General features: G+C 32.2%; 9 non-coding genes and 2 pseudogenes across 9 annotated transcripts; all 11 read left to right on the forward strand.

The window, feature by feature from the left end:
- The first annotated feature begins 454 nt into the window (after positions 1-454).
- LOC131805199 (5S ribosomal RNA) lies at positions 455-573 on the forward strand. The gene has a single exon (XR_009343589.1). It is a non-coding gene; the product is annotated as a 5S ribosomal RNA (ribosomal RNA).
- A 535-nt stretch (positions 574-1,108) lies between these two features.
- LOC131805181 (5S ribosomal RNA) lies at positions 1,109-1,227 on the forward strand. The gene has a single exon (XR_009343577.1). It is a non-coding gene; the product is annotated as a 5S ribosomal RNA (ribosomal RNA).
- A 540-nt stretch (positions 1,228-1,767) lies between these two features.
- On the forward strand, positions 1,768-1,886 carry LOC131805210 (5S ribosomal RNA). Its single transcript, XR_009343590.1, has one exon. It is a non-coding gene; the product is annotated as a 5S ribosomal RNA (ribosomal RNA).
- Positions 1,887-2,433: 547 nt separating this feature from the next.
- On the forward strand, positions 2,434-2,552 carry LOC131805182 (5S ribosomal RNA). The gene has a single exon (XR_009343578.1). It is a non-coding gene; the product is annotated as a 5S ribosomal RNA (ribosomal RNA).
- Positions 2,553-3,091: 539 nt separating this feature from the next.
- On the forward strand, positions 3,092-3,210 carry LOC131805221 (5S ribosomal RNA). The gene has a single exon (XR_009343591.1). It is a non-coding gene; the product is annotated as a 5S ribosomal RNA (ribosomal RNA).
- Positions 3,211-3,763: 553 nt separating this feature from the next.
- LOC131805206 (5S ribosomal RNA) lies at positions 3,764-3,883 on the forward strand (annotated as a pseudogene).
- Positions 3,884-4,576: 693 nt separating this feature from the next.
- Positions 4,577-4,695, forward strand: LOC131805184 (5S ribosomal RNA). Its single transcript, XR_009343580.1, has one exon. It is a non-coding gene; the product is annotated as a 5S ribosomal RNA (ribosomal RNA).
- A 537-nt stretch (positions 4,696-5,232) lies between these two features.
- LOC131805161 (5S ribosomal RNA) lies at positions 5,233-5,351 on the forward strand. The gene has a single exon (XR_009343557.1). It is a non-coding gene; the product is annotated as a 5S ribosomal RNA (ribosomal RNA).
- Positions 5,352-5,887: 536 nt separating this feature from the next.
- LOC131805232 (5S ribosomal RNA) lies at positions 5,888-6,006 on the forward strand. Its single transcript, XR_009343592.1, has one exon. It is a non-coding gene; the product is annotated as a 5S ribosomal RNA (ribosomal RNA).
- A 5,641-nt stretch (positions 6,007-11,647) lies between these two features.
- Positions 11,648-11,766, forward strand: LOC131805244 (5S ribosomal RNA). The gene has a single exon (XR_009343594.1). It is a non-coding gene; the product is annotated as a 5S ribosomal RNA (ribosomal RNA).
- A 550-nt stretch (positions 11,767-12,316) lies between these two features.
- On the forward strand, positions 12,317-12,435 carry LOC131805246 (5S ribosomal RNA; annotated as a pseudogene).
- Positions 12,436-17,950: the final 5,515 nt, after the last annotated feature.

Here is a 17,950-nt window from a genome sequence, read left to right on the forward strand (position 1 = left end):
TTTATTTATTTTGTAAAAATATCTTTTAAATAGCTTTTATTTATTTTTTTAATTCAAAAAAAAAAAAAAAAACAAAAAAATAACGTTACTTTGAATAGCTAATGAATATAATGTATTGATTTTCAGCTAAACATATTTTTGAACGTTGTAAAATATTTTTTCTTTTATGGTTTAAAATAACAATATAAGATTTATTTTCTCTATTTTGAAAAATAAAGTATAAAACATATTTATTTGCATCTAATATTTGCTTTAAAGTTGTTTTAAAAATAATTTTAAGGTTCATCTTTGAAATATTTTTATTTCATACTTGTAAGAAAACTGTTTATTTCCCTTAATCGAAACAAGCATACAATCCCTTATTCGTTCGTGTGTATGTTCAACACTCAAAAGACGTTGTCTTAATATAGCATTCACTGTTAGGCATATGAAGCAAAATAAACTATGCTTCTTTGCCAACGACCATACCACGCTGAGTACATCGGTTCTCGTCCGATCACCGAAATTAAGCAGCGTCGGGCGCGGTTAGTACTTAGATGGGGGACCGCTTGGGAACACCGCGTGTTGTTGGCATTGTCCAACTTTTTTTATATTTTTTTTAATTTAAAAAATATTTTTTTCTAATTTAAAAATATTTTTTATATTTAACAAATTATTTTTTATTTATTTTGTAAAAATATCTTTTAAATAGCTTTTATTTTATTTTTTTAATTCAAAAAAAAAAAAAAAAAAATAACGTTACTTTGAATAGCTAATGAATATAATGTATTGATTTTCAGCTAAACATAATTTTGAACGTTGTAAAATATTTTTTCTTTTATGGTTTAAAAATAACAATATAAGATTTATTTTCTCTATTTTGAAAAATAAAGTATAAAACATATTTATTTGCATCTAATATTTGCTTTAAAGTTGTTTTAAAAATAATTTTAAGGTTCATCTTTGAAATATTTTTATTTCATACTTGTAAGAAAACTGTTTATTTCCCTTAATCGAAACAAGCATACAATCCCTTATTCGTTCGTGTGTATGTTCAACACTCAAAAGACGTTGTCTTAATATAGCATTCACTGTTAGGCGTATGAAGCAAAATAAACTATGCTTCTTTGCCAACGACCATACCACGCTGAGTACATCGGTTCTCGTCCGATCACCGAAATTAAGCAGCGTCGGGCGCGGTTAGTACTTAGATGGTGGACCGCTTGGGAACACCGCGTGTTGTTGGCATTGTCCAACTTTTTTTATATTTTTTTTAATTTAAAAAATATTTTTTTCTAATTTAAAAAATATTTTTTATATTTAACAAATTATTTTTTATTTATTTTGTAAAAATATCTTTTAAATAGCTTTTATTTTATTTTTTTAATTCAAAAAAAAATAAAAAAAAATAAATAACGTTACTTTGAATAGCTAATGAATATAATGTATTGATTTTCAGCTAAACATATTTTTGAACGTTGTAAAATATTTTTTCTTTTATGGTTTAAAAATAACAATATAAGATTTATTTTCTCTATTTTGAAAAATAAATTATAAAACATATTTATTTGCATCTAATATTTGCTTTAATGTTGTTTTAAAAATAATTTTAAGGTTCATCTTTGAAATATTTTTATTTCATACTTGTAAGAAAACTGTTTATTTCCCTTAATCGAAACAAGCATACAATCCCTTATTCGTTCGTGTGTATGTTCAACACTCAAAAGACGTTGTCTTAATATAGCATTCACTGTTAGGCATATGAAGCAAAATAAACTATGCTTCTTTGCCAACGACCATACCACGCTGAGTACATCGGTTCTCGTCCGATCACCGAAATTAAGCAGCGTCGGGCGCGGTTAGTACTTAGATGGGGGACCGCTTGGGAACACCGCGTGTTGTTGGCATTGTCCAATTTTTTTATTTTTTTTTTTTTGATTTAAAAAAATATTTTTTCTAATTTAAAAAATATTTTTTATATTTAACAAATTATTTTTTATTTATTTTGTAAAAATATCTTTTTAATAGCTTTTATTTTATTTTTTTAATTCAAAAAAAAAAAAAAAAAAAACAAAAAAATAACGTTACTTTGAATAGCTAATGAATATAATGTATTGATTTTCAGCTAAACATATTTTTGAACGTTGTAAAATATTTTTTCTTTTATGGTTTAAAAATAACAATATAAGATTTATTTTCTCTATTTTGAAAAATAAAGTATAAAACATATTTATTTGCATCTAATATTTGCTTTAAAGTTGTTTTAAAAATAATTTTAAGGTTCATCTTTGAAATATTTTTATTTCATACTTGTAAGAAAACTGTTTATTTCCCTTAATCGAAACAAGCATACAATCCCTTATTCGTTCGTGTGTATGTTCAACACTCAAAAGACGTTGTCTTAATATAGCATTCACTGTTAGGCATATGAAGCAAAATAAACTATGCTTCTTTGCCAACGACCATACCACGCTGAGTACATCGGTTCTCGTCCGATCACCGAAATTAAGCAGCGTCGGGCGCGGTTAGTACTTAGATGGTGGACCGCTTGGGAACACCGCGTGTTGTTGGCATTGTCCAACTTTTTTATATTTTTTTTAATTTAAAAAATATTTTTTCTAATTTAAAAAATATTTTTTATATTTAACAAATTATTTTTTATTTATTTTGTAAAAATATCTTTTAAATAGCTTTTATTTTATTTTTTTAATTCACAAAAAAAAAAACAAAAAAAAAATAACGTTACTTTGAATAGCTAATGAATATAATGTATTGATTTTCAGCTAAACATATTTTTGAACGTTGTAAAATATTTTTTCTTTTATGGTTTAAAAATAACAATATAAGATTTATTTTCTCTATTTTGAAAAATAAAGTATAAAACATATTTATTTGCATCTAATATTTGCTTTAAAGTTGTTTTAAAAATAATTTTAAGGTTCATCTTTGAAATATTTTTATTTCATACTTGTAAGAAAACTGTTTATTTCCCTTAATCGAAACAAGCATACAATCCCTTATTCGTTCGTGTGTATGTTCAACACTCAAAAGACGTTGTCTTAATATAGCATTCACTGTTAGGCATATGAAGCAAAATAAACTATGCTTCTTTGCCAACGACCATACCACGCTGAGTACATCGGTTCTCGTCCGATCACCGAAATTAAGCAGCGTCGGGCGCGGTTAGTACTTAGATGGGGGACCGCTTGGGAACACCGCGTGTTGTTGGCATTGTCCGACTTTTTTATATTTTTTTTTTAATTTAAAAAATATTTTTTCTAATTTAAAAAATATTTTTTATATTTAACAAATTATTTTTTATTTATTTTGTAAAAATATCTTTTAAATAGCTTTTATTTTATTTTTTTAATTCAAAAAAAAAAAAAAAAAAAAAAAAACAAAAAAAAAATAACGTTACTTTGAATAGCTAATGAATATAATGTATTGATTTTCAGCTAAACATATTTTTGAACGTTGTAAAATATTTTTTCTTTTATGGTTTAAAAATAACAATATAAGATTTATTTTCTCTATTTTGAAAAATAAAGTATAAAACATATTTATTTGCATCTAATATTTGCTTTAAAGTTGTTTTAAAAATAATTTTAAGGTTCATCTTTGAAATATTTTTATTTCATACTTGTAAGAAAACTGTTTATTTCCCTTAATCGAAACAAGCATACAATCCCTTATTCGTTCGTGTGTATGTTCAACACTCAAAAGACGTTGTCTTAATATAGCATTCACTGTTAGGCATATGAAGCAAAATAAACTATGCTTCTTTGCCAACGACCATACCACGCTGAGTACATCGGTTCTCGTCCGATCACCGAAATTAAGCAGCGTCGGGCGCGGTTAGTACTTAGATGGGGGGACCGCTTGGGAACACCGCGTGTTGTTGGCATTGTCCAACTTTTTTATATTTTTTTTTAATTTAAAAATATTTTTTCTAATTTAAAAAATATTTTTTATATTTAACAAATTATTTTTTATTTATTTTGTAAAAATATCTTTTAAATAGCTTTTATTTTATTTTTTTAATTCAAAAAAAAAAAAAAAAAAAAAAAAAACAAAAAAAAAATAACGTTTTTCTAATTTAAAAAATATTTTTTATATTTAACAAATTATTTTTTATTTATTTTGTAAAAATATCTTTTAAATAGCTTTTATTTTTTTAATTCAAAAAAAAAAAAAAAAAAAAAAAAAAAAAAAAAAAAAAAAATAACGTTACTTTGAATAGCTAATGAATATAATGTATTGATTTTCAGCTAAACATATTTTTGAACGTTGTAAAATATTTTTTCTTTTATGGTTTAAAAATAACAATATAAGATTTATTTTCTCTATTTTGAAAAATAAAGTATAAAACATATTTATTTGCATCTAATATTTGCTTTAAAGTTGTTTTAAAAATAATTTTAAGGTTCATCTTTGAAATATTTTTATTTCATACTTGTAAGAAAACTGTTTATTTCCCTTAATCGAAACAAGCATACAATCCCTTATTCGTTCGTGTGTATGTTCAACACTCAAAAGACGTTGTCTTAATATAGCATTCACTGTTAGGCATATGAAGCAAAATAAACTATGCTTCTTTGCCAACGACCATACCACGCTGAGTACATCGGTTCTCGTCCGATCACCGAAATTAAGCAGCGTCGGGCGCGGTTAGTACTTAGACGGGGGACCGCTTGGGAACACCGCGTGTTGTTGGCATTGTCCAACTTTTTTATATTTTTTTTTAATTTAAAAAATATTTTTTCTAATTTAAAAAATATTTTTTATATTTAACAAATTATTTTTTATTTATTTTGTAAAAATATCTTTTAAATAGCTTTTATTTTATTTTTTTAATTCAAAAAAAAAACAAAAAAAAAATAACGTTACTTTGAATAGCTAATGAATATAATGTATTGATTTTCAGCTAAACATATTTTTGAACGTTGTAAAATATTTTTTCTTTTATGGTTTAAAAATAACAATATAAGATTTATTTTCTCTATTTTGAAAAATAAAGTATAAAACATATTTATTTGCATCTAATATTTGCTTTAAAGTTGTTTTAAAAATAATTTTAAGGTTCATCTTTGAAATATTTTTATTTCATACTTGTAAGAAAACTGTTTATTTCCCTTAATCGAAACAAGCATACAATCCCTTATTCGTTCGTGTGTATGTTCAACACTCAAAAGACGTTGTCTTAATATAGCATTCACTGTTAGGCATATGAAGCAAAATAAACTATGCTTCTTTGCCAACGACCATACCACGCTGAGTACATCGGTTCTCGTCCGATCACCGAAATTAAGCAGCGTCGGGCGCGGTTAGTACTTAGATGGGGGACCGCTTGGGAACACCGCGTATTGTTGGCATTGTCCAACTTTTTTATATTTTTTTTTAATTTAAAAAATATTTTTTCTAATTTAAAAAATATTTTTTATATTTAACAAATAATTTTTTATTTATTTTGTAAAAATATCTTTTAAATAGCTTTATTTTATTTTTTAATTCAAAAAAAAAAACAAAAAAAAAATAACGTTACTTTGAATAGCTAATGAATATAATGTATTGATTTTCAGCTAAACATATTTTTGAACGTTGTAAAATATTTTTTCTTTTATGGTTTAAAAATAACAATATAAGATTTATTTTCTCTATTTTGAAAAATAAAGTATAAAACATATTTATTTGCATCTAATATTTGCTTTAAAGTTGTTTTAAAAATAATTTTAAGGTTCATCTTTGAAATATTTTTATTTCATACTTGTAAGAAAACTGTTTATTTCCCTTAATCGAAACAAGCATACAATCCCTTATTCGTTCGTGTGTATGTTCAACACTCAAAAGACGTTGTCTTAATATAGCATTCACTGTTAGGCATATGAAGCAAAATAAACTATGCTTCTTTGCCAACGACCATACCACGCTGAGTACATCGGTTCTCGTCCGATCACCGAAATTAAGCAGCGTCGGGCGCGGTTAGTACTTAGATGGGGGACCGCTTGGGAACACCGCGTGTTGTTGGCATTGTCCAACTTTTTTATATTTTTTTTTTAATTTAAAAAATATTTTTTCTAATTTAAAAAATATTTTTTATATTTAACAAATTATTTTTTATTTATTTTGTAAAAATATCTTTTAAATAGCTTTTATTTTATTTTTTTAATTCAAAAAAAAAAAAAAAAAAAAAAAACAAAAAAAAAATAACGTTACTTTGAATAGCTAATGAATATAATGTATTGCTTTTCAGCTAAACATATTTTTGAACGTTGTAAAATATTTTTTCTTTTATGGTTTAAAAATAACAATATAAGATTTATTTTCTCTATTTTGAAAAATAAAGTATAAAACATATTTATTTGCATCTAATATTTGCTTTAAAGTTGTTTTAAAAATAATTTTAAGGTTCATCTTTGAAATATTTTTATTTCATACTTGTAAGAAAACTGTTTATTTTCCTTAATCGAAAAAGCCTACAATCCCTTATTCGTTCGTGTGTATGTTCAACACTCAATTCAATTCAATTTATTTCCAAATTCAGTTTTTTACAAAAATTTCTTAAGTCTAATTACAACAAGCTTATTTCTAACATAGTTACCTATTTATCTAGAATTATTACATTTATTTAATAAAATTGAGTATTATGGCAGGCCAGCCCGTTCCCATAGTTTTTATAATATATTAAGTCAATTTTATTGTATCTTGTGAAAATGGAAAAAACACAAGTTGTATCTATTACTTATAAACTACTTACAACTACTTATAACTACTTAATAATAAAATATAAAATAACTATTTACATATTTACAATGTTTTATTTCAATAGTCAGTTTTATTTAATTTTTATTGATTTGTTTTATAAACAAGATCAGTTAAATTGTATGACTTGAAACGTCTATGATAAAATATTAATTTTCCTGCTGGGTCGTGAAGACCCCCATTACCTGCAAGATGTAGAAGACTCATTGCTGGTAAGTATTGTTTGTTTTCTTTGATTCTATTAAATTCTTCACTGGATAGATTTAAATTTTTAATCATGTTATTAGAATGTGTAGTGCATTTTTTAAGACAATTGATGGCAGTGCGTATTGCAAATCTGTCGAATCTTTCAATTCCACTTAATTTATAAATTTTTTCCAAGGAAGGACATTTGTAATATCCTTGTTCTGTTAATTGCCTACGAAGACCGAGGCAGTGTGATATAATCTTTCTTTCGAAAATTCTAATTCTTTCCATTTGATGTGATGAAATAAATGCCCAAACTGGGAAAGAATATGTCATTGTTGGTCTAATTATTTGCTTGTAAAGTAGCAGTTTTATTAAGTCCTCTTGTTTTGTTTAATACCCATTGATAGTTATGATATGCCATTCTACCCGTTTTAATGACATTGTCTACATGCCTAATGTAGCTCATATTTTGCTCAAATATAACACTTAAATATTTGAGTGTTTCTGTATTTGAGAGCGTCTCATTTCCAATAGCTATGTTAGGAATATATTTCCTAGCATTTTTATAGAGGTTGGCCCCCTTTCCTTTAAATATAATTGTTTTGCTTTTGTTTGCATTAATTTTTAGTCCCCATTTGTCAAAATAAGTTTTGAGGATAGCAAGATATTGGCGTAGCATTGTATTAGCTTGTCTTGCTCGTGTAGCCGCTACTAGTATGTCATCAGCATATATTATTAATAGTAACTCATTAGGTGGTTGGGGTATGTCTGCTAGGTACAGATTATATAGCATAGGGCCTAAAACTGATCCCTGGGGAACTCCAGCTCTTACCCCATATGTTTCAGATTTACCTTCATCAAAATATACATATAATTTTCTCTCATATAGGTAGCTATGTATAAGTTTAACTATGTAGTTATTAAAACCAAATGTAATTTCCATTTTTTCAACAATTCCTTCTTGGAAAACGGTATCGAAGGCTTTATCAAAATCTAAGCTAACAGCTATAGTGGCACTTCTTTTGTTTAGGCCAGCAACTACTTTTTCATTTAGCGTTAATAACGTGTGTTGTTGAGTGTTGCCTTTTAAAGCCAAATTTATTATTACTCAAAATTTCAGCATCATCAATATGCTCATTTAGCCAATTGAGTATAATTATTTCAAATAGTTTGCCGAGACAAGGTAGCAAGGAAATTGGTCTATAACTGGTTGCATCTGTAGGATCTTTTCCCGGTTTTAAAATTGGGATAATCTTAGCCGTTTTCCATTTTTTTGGATAATATCCTAAGTTAATGCAAAATGCCATGCCCTATGGTCAAGTTTTCTCAGGATGAAATTCGGGACATTGTCTCCACTGGTTTTCTTATTGTTCATAGCTTTTAATGTTCTACCTACTTCTATGGGTGACACAAGGCAAACAGATGGTCTATTATTGGGATTTAGTACAGTGCCATTGGCAAGAGAGTCTAATCCAAATTGTGTCATAGGAAGTGAGGGAATATTCCTATCAGGACTTCTATTATAACTAGGGACAGTACTTTGTATGTGAGCAAGGGATTTTGCAATTACATCTGCTTTGCCATTGTCAGAAGTTATTCTATTACCTTCTTTTAAAATGTAAGGAATTTTGTTATGTGATAATTTGCCACAAAGGCCCTTTATATTTTTAAACATGTCATTACCAGGTTTTATATTTTCTAGTTTTTGTGTTAAATACTCTCGTTCGAACAGTGATATTCTTTGTTCTATTATTTTATTCATATTACGTATAATTGCTTTTAGTGTAACTGCCATTTGTGGATCATTTGTTCTGAATAATCTTCTTCTCATAGTCTTTTTTTGAGAAATAAAATGTAGAATATCATCTGGAAGCTTTTTCATAGTATGCCTAATAGGTATAATTTTGCTCATGGAGGATTCCATAGCTGCCTGAAGAGCTGTGTTCAGCCCTTCAACAGCCGAATCTACTTCCTGAGTTGTAATATTTCGATCCTCTGGAAGTATATGTTGTTGTAATTCACTTGCTAGTGTATTATTTAGTATGTTTTTATTTAAACTTTTATAATTAAATATTTGTTTTGGCTGTTGCCTTTCAAGACGAGTTGTTATGCAAAGCATTATAGCACTATGATCAGATTCAAAGTCCAAATTGTATGACCTCTCAGGTGTATAGAGTCCTTGAGTTGTCATAAAAATGTCAATAAAAGATTGTGTTGTTGTGGAACACCTTGTTGGACCAATTGTTGGTCTTATTGAAATGTTAGGATTATTATCAAGCCATGCTTTTAATGTCCTACCACTTGAATTTATGGAGTTACCTCCCCATTCCGGATGTTTGGCATTTAAATCACTACCTATAATTGCTTCATTAGCACCAATTATGCTACTAATTGATTCTAGGTCTAATATGTTTAGTGTAACTTGAGGTTTTTGGTATAAAGACATTACAATAATGTTTCTACCGCCCAGGTCTCTAATTCTGATAACTGTACCTTCTAAGTTCATAAAGTTACTTGAAAGTCTTTCACTTTTATACGTATTTTTTAGACAAATAGCAGTTCCCCCTCTTGAGCTATTTAATCTATCCTGTCTGTGTATCGTATAGTCTCTAAGCTCAAATTTGTGTTTTGCCGAGAGACCAGTTTCCGCCAGCATTAAAATGTCAGGCTTGTTTCGTTCAATAAATATTTGTAAATAGTGTCTTTTAACTTTAGACACTATACTATTTACATTTACAAATATTATTTTTAAATTAGTCATCTAATTTTAGACTAACAAATAGCTGATAGAGGGATTGTGTCCTCTCAGCATCTGTTTTTAATTGTTTGTATGATTCTACATGTTCACCTATTTTTTTAAACATGTAAAAAAGTCTTTTCCTAGAAGACGTTTACAGTCTGTATCGAACATTTTCATAAAATCTGCCGATTGAGTTTTTTGAGGGGGTAACTCATTTGGGGCTTTAAGGTTGATTTTTAATGCATTCGCGTATGAACCCACTTGAGAGGTTATTATGCTATTTTGTGCAGTTAATGTTTTAGGGTTAATTGAATTTTTACGTAATTCCCTAGTTTCCTTTAATTTTTCTAAAAGTTGTATTTTATACGGGCAGTTTTTAGCACTGGCAACATGGCCAGTAGTTTTGCAGTTTACACAGTAAACCGGAATGCCAATTGTTTTTATGATTTTTCCCGTTTTAGGGTCTTGAGAAACATGCTCTTCAATATTTAGTTCTTTAGGAGGAATTTTACATTTTCCACGCTCATGTGCCTCAGGGCACTTAAAGCATCTATAAGGCATTTTGCAGTTGGTAGAAATATGCCCCGGTCTTTGGCAATTGCGACATAGAATTATTCCTTGTGTTTTATATTTTTCTATTTTGACTTTGCTATTTATTAGGAATTGCAATTTTTTGAAGGCACTTAAATCAGAAGCTCGACCTAGTTGCAACACCCATCTGCCACCTTTAAGTTTGATAATAGATTTTATATCTAATGGTAAATTTTTAGTTTTAATGAAGTCTTTAAGATCTTCTACATCATAGGTTTCAGAAAGTCCTTTTACAAGAAGAGTTCTTGGTTTTAGCTCATTTGGCGTATATGTGAAATAATTAATATTTTCATTATCTAGCATTTCCCTAGTTGCAATGAAGTCTTCTAATTTCTTAAGTTTTAATTGGATATTTTTCCCATTTAATATATTAATAGTAAAGAGATCATGTTTTAATTTTTCTTTAAGTTTTATGGTTAATTGCTTTACATTAGTGTTATATATTTTAATAGTGGGAGGGCTGGCCTTACCTGAGTTTAAATTATTGGTTGTCTCCACATGTCGATTTTGATGGATTTTCACATTGCCTCGATTAATTGCTGGTATTTTGTCCATTATTGCTGTTGTATTAGGCAAATTTCCTTCAGGGAATATTTCGGCAGCCCAGTCATTGGTTTCCATCTCGTTGGGGTTGACAACATCATTGCTTGTATTTACAGTTGATGCCACTGCAGTGTTTGGTGGTTGATTATTGTTTGGTGGTTGAATATTGATTGGTGGTTGAATATTGTTTGGTGGTGGATTTATGTTATGCGATTGTATATTGAATTGTGGTTGATCATTGTTTGGGGGTAGATTATTGTTCTTTATCTTATTAAATTCACTTTTTTCAATATATGATTTTAATGTTAATTCAAGTTCTTTGATTCGGGCGTAGCAAATTTCCCGGTCTTTTGTTAATTGATCGATTATTGCTTTAAGTTTAATATTTTCATATTGTGCTTCCATATCACTGTCACTTGCACCAGTTTTATCTTTTTTTCTTTTTCTATGTTTCTTCTTTGAAGTATCAATTTTAGCACTTTCAGTAGCAGTAGTGCTACCATTATCAGTATATAATTCAGAATTGTCCATTTTGCGCCCTTATATGCGCTTCTTGCTTTTTTAGGGATCTTGGCAGAAATGCCTTGCCCAAGTTTGAAAGCAAAATTTTATCTCCAAAATTGTTTATTATTATTAAGGCACACACAAAATTAATTTATGGCACAGTTTTGTATAGTTCTTAAAAGATATTGTTCACTTTTAGTCACTAGTATTTCACTATTATTTCACTATTAGTAGATCTTCACTTAAAGAAAGCACAACACTGAATGTTCAACACTCAAAAGACGTTGTCTTAATATAGCATTCACTGTTAGGCATATGAAGCAAAATAAACTATGCTTCTTTGCCAACGACCATACCACGCTGAGTACATCGGTTCTCGTCCGATCACCGAAATTAAGCAGCGTCGGGCGCGGTTAGTACTTAGATGGGGGACCGCTTGGGAACACCGCGTGTTGTTGGCATTGTCCAACTTTTTTATATTTTTTTTTAATTTAAAAAATATTTTTTCTAATTTAAAAAATATTTTTTATATTTAACAAATTATTTTTTATTTATTTTGTAAAAATATCTTTTAAATAGCTTTTATTTTATTTTTTTAATTCAAAAAAAAAAAAAAAAAAAAAAAAACAAAAAAAAATAACGTTACTTTGAATAGCTAATGAATATAATGTATTGATTTTCAGCTAAACATATTTTTGAACGTTGTAAAATATTTTTTCTTTTATGGTTTAAAAATAACAATATAAGATTTATTTTCTCTATTTTGAAAAATAAAGTATAAAACATATTTATTTGCATCTAATATTTCCTTTAAAGTTGTTTTAAAAATAATTTTAAGGTTCATCTTTGAAATATTTTTATTTCATACTTGTAAGAAACTGTTTATTTCCCTTAATCGAAACAAGCATACAATCCCTTATTCGTTCGTGTGTATGTTCAACACTCAAAAGACGTTGTCTTAATATAGCATTCACTGTTAGGCATATGAAGCAAAATAAACTATGCTTCTTTACCAACGACCATACCACGCTGAGGACATCGGTTCTCGTCCGATCACCGAAATTAAGCAGCGTCGGGCGCGGTTAGTACTTAGATGGGGGACCGCTTGGGAACACCGCGTATTCTGTGTTGTGCTGTGGTCGCGTGAAGACATACATCGGATAAAAATAAATCGGTGAACAGTGAAAAAATAAAAAGTGAAGTGTTTAGTGGTCAACTTTTAGGGATAAAAGTTGTTTCAAACTTTGGCCGCTACCTAGTAAGAGGTGTGTTTTTGTGTTTTGCCGTCGGCATTTGATGATCTCATCTGCTGTCGGAGAAACCAAATTGGCAATGCTGCAGTTGGTACTGGTGTTACTAACTACAAATCGACCAACGACGAGATGGTTGGTGCCATCACTAGCAAAATTGGTGATGGCAATGCTGTGGATGGTGCCTTCGATGTGGCACCAAACGACAAACGCCTAGAAGCAGGCAATGGATTTGGCAACAATTCCTATGGACAAGCAGTGTTGTCAATATCGCCTAAGGCGAAAAAAGGCAAAAAACGCAAACACTGCAAATGCGACCGAGACGACACATACGAGTCGATGAAGTTAGAAGCTGCTAATGCAGAATTGAAAAAAGCTCTTCAAACTATTGAGCAGAAGTACATAGCCCTCCTGACAGACTTCAATGCTCTCAAGGAGAGGCAAGATGAGAATGCCCGGGAATTCCAGGCAATGTTAAAAAGAGAAGCTTCATATAAACGTGAAGTGGAACGATTGGAGAAGAAAAACTCCTTAAAAATCAGTGATGCCAATTTGGTATCACCAACAATTGTTGAAGAGGCCACCATGGAGGTGGATACTGCTACCGCGCCGCTAGCAGAGCAGTCCGTGGTCACACCGCCAGTGCCACAGGTATCGATGGTAGCATGCCGTGCGCCATCACAGGTAGGCAAGAAGCCCATACTACCTGGAGGAGGGAAGGAGGTTGCCGCAGTTTCTAAAAAACCAGCAGCAACTACCAATGGAAAAGGCAGCAAAACAGCAAATAATGCTGGTTCCAGCCAACGAAAGGGCGTTACACCTAAAGGGGCAGGTAAGTCGAAACTTCCACCACCTATTTCGGTATACAACGCCAATGTCAAGGCACTAAATGACCTAGTAATTTCCAAACTAGGTCATGACAAGTTTACTATTTCAATAGTAAACAGAAAAATTTCCAACTTCCAAGTCCTGACATTGGAAGAACATCAGTACGTCCGTGAACTATTGGTGGAACAAGGTATAAACTTTTATACCTTTACACCAAAGGGACAATCGATATATTCGGTTGTCATTGAAAAATTGCCTGACTCTTACGACGTAAAAGACGTAGAAGCAGGACTAAAAGCTTTACCTATATACCTAGAGGTAAAGCGTGTAGTAAAGTTGGGTGGTAACAAGTGGCTAGTGCACCTGGACAAAGGTTCGGACATCAACGGACTTTATAAGGTAAAGCGTCTTTTCACGAACGGCATTGTCGTTCGTAAAGACAAAAAGAAGGGGTTGACACAGTGCCATAACTGCCAACGGCACTTCCATGTGTCAACTAATTGTGGTATGCCTTACTGCTGCGTTAAGTGCGCTGGGGACCATGGTCCTGGTAAGTGCAAAATACCCAAGGGCGTTAATAAGCCCACAATGATACCTGTAACTGACCCAGTTACAGGTAAAGTAACAATGCGGCCAGATTACGCATTCAAATGCAACCGCACTGGACACGCTGCGAACGCTCGCGACTGTCCAACACGCCTGAAGCTTTTGGCAAAAGCAGCTGAAGGCAAGTTTGCTAAGGCAGTGGAAACTGTGCCCAAGGCCAGTTTCCCTAAAGACAGTGGCAAGATACAGCCTAATGTATCATTTGCTTCTGCAACATCGGCTAAAGCTGCTCCTAAAGCTAATCTGACTTTAGGCCAGCAACCAAAAGCCAATGTGGTTACAGCTCAACCCAAAGCTAACACAACTTTGGGTCTACCCAAAGCCAACATGGCTCTGGGCGAGCAATCGCTAGACAAAGTAGTCAGTGCCTTCACGCTTTTTGACGAACTCTGTAACGAAATCTTTGGTAAAGATTTCTTGACATCTGTCATGCAGGTTCGCCAATTTTCGGAAGAACTGAAGAGTAAGGACAAGGCAAACCAGGCTAAAGCCATGGTCTCCTTGGTAGGCATGCTAGGTATAAATGGTTAGGTCTTCTACATTTATATTTGCCAACATTAACTCTGTTGTATCGAGACATAAGAGGCACTACCTCCGTCTATTTCTCGATGAGCATCAGCCGGAGGTCATGATGTTGGCAGAACACAAACTATCTCAAAACCACAGATTTGAGATAGGAGGATATGTTAGTTTCTTACAGTATAGGAGTGATTTGAGGGGTGGGGGTACCGCTATACTAGTAAGAGAAAACATAAGATGTGAAAGAGTACCACTTGATTTGGGACCCGTCGAGTGTACTTGTGTTAGAATCTATAGGGCCGGCGGGTCACCACTGTACGCAGTGGCTATGTACTGTAGGCCATCTGAGATTTTCAATATAAATAGCTTAGAACCACTTGGGGACTTAGCTAGATCTGGGGAAGTTATAGTAGGGGCAGACATCAATGCTAGACACACTAGCTGGGGGGGTGACCAAACATGTACAAGAGGACGGATAGTCTTTGATTTCCTAATCGGCTGTCCAGATTTAAATGTAATACCCACAGACGGACCGACCAGGGTCGCTTTTGGATCACAATCCTTTATCGACATCTGTCTGGCTTCGTCTAGTACCCATGTTGATGACAATGGGGGGCGAGGGATTACAACAGTAGACTGTAATTCCGATCACAGAGCGCTGAAAATGACGGTATACGGGGACGAACCGGAACGTAGACCTAGACGGACTTTCTTCAACTATAGAAGAATGGACAAACGACAATTCAACAGGATATTTGCGGAAGAGCTTCCCAACTGCCAACTTCCTATAGATCGGAATGCCACTCATTCGGAAATCGATGCTTGCATCGATGCCACGAGTGAGGTTTTCCGAAATGCCATGGAGTCCACCATTCCTAGAACATATTCTGGGAATAGAGGACCCCGTAGACTTTCGCCAGAAATACTAGACCTTATCCGGCAAAAGAAAGTTCTACGGAGAAGATTATACCGTACACTAAACCCTGAGAGGTATATAACTCTCAAGGCAGAAATTCGCAATGCGGATAGAATTATCCAAGGAGCAATTGCGGAATACGAAACAGTTCAGTGGGTCCAATTCCTCAATGGAATCCAGGTGAATGAGCGTATGTACGGTAAAGTTAAGGCTGCAGCAGGTATTAGCCGCCATGCCAAAATCCCAGAACTCGTCGGCAGCGATGGGACCACGGCAGTCATGTCTAGCCAAAAGGCTAACATGTTAGCGGATGTTGTTCAAGGACAATCTGATGCCGTCGATACCACTCCTTTCAGCAATGCTATTAGAAGTGATGTATTAATTTATAATGATAACTCACCACTGGTGACATTTGCAGATAACTTAACTGCAGATGGTTCCATAATAAGTGAGGAAAATACATGGCGTAGTAATAAATTCCTAAAAGCTCCCAATATCGGAGCAGGGTTGAAAAGAAGATCTAATCGCAAATCCGCAGGACCTGATGGAATCCCTGACATTGTGTTAAGGAGGACCGATGGCGCTGCCTGGAAACATATAGCGATTATCTTCAACCACTGTATAAATCTGGGCTATTTCCCGGTTTCATGGAAAAGGGCAATTACAATTCCCATCCTGAAACCTGGCAAGGACCCGACATTATGCAGTAGTTATAGACCAATTAGCTTACTCTCAGCGTTCGGGAAGCTTTTTGAGTATTTTTTACTCGCTGATATAAGAGAGAAGTTAGAAGAAGGAGCAATCCTATCTGATAGTCAATTTGGCTTCAGGCAGGGTCATTCAACTTCACATGCCCTGATGGTCTTAGGGGACTATGTGACTAAAGCTCTAAATAACAGACACATAACTATTGCTGTTAGTTTAGATTTTGCCAGAGCGTTCGACAACGTATGGCAAAATGCCATTATATATAAAATGAGAAGGCTAGGCTTTGAGTTTAATATATGTAGAATGGTAGCTAGCTTTTTAGCAAATAGAAGTTTTAAGGTAAAAGTTGAGGATGACCTTTCGTCAGAAAGGGCAGTAACTGCCGGGGTACCACAGGGCTCATTCCTTGGACCCGTTCTCTTCAACATATTTATTAGTGATATACCACGTGCGCCTGATAGGCATTTACTCCTGATTTATGCGGATGACATATTTGTCGCTGCTACGGGAGCCCACGCTGGGAATACTAATAACAGACTGAATGCATATTTAGAGCAACTCTCTGAATACTTCCAAACCTGGAAAATGCATTTAAATGTCGATAAGTGTGAGGCTATAACCTTCAAAGGCAAGAAGAAATACCTGTACCGTAGCGCCAGACAGTACGAACCTTCACTTGCAATTGGAGGGGAAGCCATTAAAAATTCAGACCAAGTCAAATATTTGGGAGTTATTTTTCATAGCAAATTTGAATTTGTAAGACATATTGACTTTATACTTAGAAAAGTCAAATTCATATTTTGGACCTATCAACGTGCCATCGGCAGAAGAGAAGGGCTGACTGTAGAAGTTAGGTTATTAATCTACAAACAGATTATTAGACCATTAATTGCGTACGCCTTTCCTATTTGGTTTGGGATCTCTTCCCACCAAATGGAAAGGCTTCGCATATGGGAAAGACGGATTCTTAGGTCCTGCTTGGGCTTAAGGCCAACACAGGGTGAAGATGGGATATGGCGCATACCGCCCAACAGGGTAGTATATAGTTCCATAGACTTCACCCGCATAGATAAGTTTCTAATGACTAGTGCCCTCAAATTCCTAGATCGGGCAACTTCGTTAGATAATAGTTTAGTTAGGGAAAGCCTTTTACACGACACTGATGTACAAAGGCTAATTCGGGCCAATTATAGGCCGCCGAGTAGCTTAGTTACACTAGATGAAGAAGGTCTTCTATATAGAGAGGACACACTCCTCTTCTATCATCGCAGGTTCGGCTCGCTAGACATTGACGACACTGTCTACCAAATAGCCCAGTAACTGGTGTAACGTCCTTTAATTGTATATATTGTATATAGTAGCATGTAAATTAGATTAAGTAGCATAAATAGATTTAAGTTTAGTTTTAATATAGTATGTAAGAAACAAAAATTATAAAACTGTTAGAGTCCTCTTTTTTAAACATCTTTTTTTAGGGGAATTATTAATGTAAATTTATTTTGCATTTATGTTTATTGATTAATTGAATTAATGTTAGGTAACATTAGCTATGTGACCCCCCTTGTTGTATTAATTAGATAAACTTAGAAAAATAAGAATTATGCTAAGTAATTTTAAGCCATAGACTTAAGAGCTATTGTTAGATAATAAGTTATTAAATAACTATGTGTAGAGATCGGATGGAAAAAATAAACTTGAAACTTGAAACTTGAAACTTTTTTATATTTTTTTTAATTTAAAAAATATTTGTTCTAATTTAAAAAATATTTTTTATATTTAACAAATTATTTTTTATTTATTTTGTAAAAATATCTTTTA

This window comes from Musca domestica, unplaced genomic scaffold, assembly GCF_030504385.1.
Source record: "Musca domestica strain aabys unplaced genomic scaffold, Musca_domestica.polishedcontigs.V.1.1 5, whole genome shotgun sequence".
Classification (NCBI taxonomy): Eukaryota; Metazoa; Arthropoda; class Insecta; order Diptera; family Muscidae; genus Musca; species Musca domestica.